This window comes from Dermacentor silvarum, chromosome 8 (assembly GCF_013339745.2).
Source record: "Dermacentor silvarum isolate Dsil-2018 chromosome 8, BIME_Dsil_1.4, whole genome shotgun sequence".
NCBI lineage: Eukaryota > Metazoa > Arthropoda > Arachnida > Ixodida > Ixodidae > Dermacentor > Dermacentor silvarum.
Window position 1 is genome coordinate 175747910 of NC_051161.1, and position 1642 is coordinate 175749551.

Genomic DNA, 1642 nt, shown 5'->3' on the forward strand with positions numbered 1-1642 from the left:
ACTAGCTCCAGGTAATTCAATCTGAAATCTGGCCATTTTCGGGTAATGAGTTCGCAGAACTACAATGGTTTATCAGAAAAATTGTGTATCTTTTCTAGTTATGTGTTAACGAAGAAATGCTGCTCATTGCCAGTAACGAGTTGAATAGAACGTGCTTTGGCTCCTAAACGATGAAATCTCGAACTTCTTTGCCTGTAACGAGTAGAATAGCACTAGCTCCAGGTAATCAATCTGAAATCTGGCTATTTTCGGGTAATGAGTTCGCAGAACTACAAATGTGTATCAGAAAGAATTGTGTATCTTTCTAGGTATGTGTTAACGAAGAAATGCAGCTCATTGCCAGTAACGAGTTGAATAGAACGTGCTTTGGCTCCTAAACGATGAAATCTCGAACTTCTTTGCCTGTAACGAGTAGAATAGCACTCGCTCCAGGTAATTCAATCTGAAATCTGGCCATTTTCGGGTAACGAGTTCGCAGAACTACAAATGGTTTATCAGAAAGAATTATGGATCTTTTCTAGTTATGTGTTAACGAAGAAATGCAGCTCATTGCCAGTAATGAGTTGAATAGAACGTGACTTTGGTTCCTAAACTATAAAATCTCGAACTTCTTTGCCTGTAACGAGTAGAATAGCACTAGCTCCAGGTAATTCAATCTGAAATCTGGCCATTTTCGGGTAACGAGTTTCGCAGAACTACAAATGGTTTATCAGAAAGAATTGTAGATCTTTTCTAGGTATGTGTTAACGAAGAAATGCAGCTCATTGCCAGTAATGAGTTGAATAGAATGTGCTTTGGCTCCTAAACGATGAAATCTCGAAATTATTTGCCTGTAACGAGTAGAATAGCATTAGCTCCAGGTAATTCAATCTGAAATCTGGCCATTTTCGTGTAACGAGTTCGCAGAACTACAAATGGTTAATCATAAAGAATTGTGTATCTTTTCTAGTTAAGTGTTAACGAAGAAATGCAGCTCATTGCCAGTAACGAGTTGAATAGAACTTGCTTTGGCTCCTAAACGATGAAATCTCGAACTTCTTTGCCTGTAACGAGTAGAATAGCACTAGCTCCAGGTAAATCAATCTGAAATCTGGCCATTTTCGGGTAATGAGTTCGCAGAACTACAATTGGTTTATCAGAAAAAATTGTGTATCTTTTCTAGTTAAGTGTTAACGAAGAAATGCTGCTCATTGCTAGTAATTAGTTGAATAGAAATTGCTTTGGCTCCTAAACGATGAAATCTCGAACTTTTTTGCCTGTAACGAGTAGAATAGCACTAGCTCCAGGTAAATCAATCTGAAATATGGTCATTTTCGGGTAATGAGTTCGCAGAACTACAATTGCTGTATGAGAAAGAATTGTGTATCTTTTCTGGTTAAGTGTTAACGAAGAAATTCAGCTCATTGCCAGTAACGAGTTGAATAGAACGTGCTTTGGCTCCTAAACGATGAAATCTGGAACTTCTTTGCCTGTAACGAGTAGAATAGCACTCGCTCCGGGTAATTCAATGTAAAATCTGGCCATTTTCGGGTAAAGAGTTTGCAGAACTGCAAGAGGTTTAACAGAATAGAATTATGGATCTTTCTAGTTATGTAGGTAACGAAGAAATGCAGCTCATTCCCAGTACGAGTTGAAATAGAAA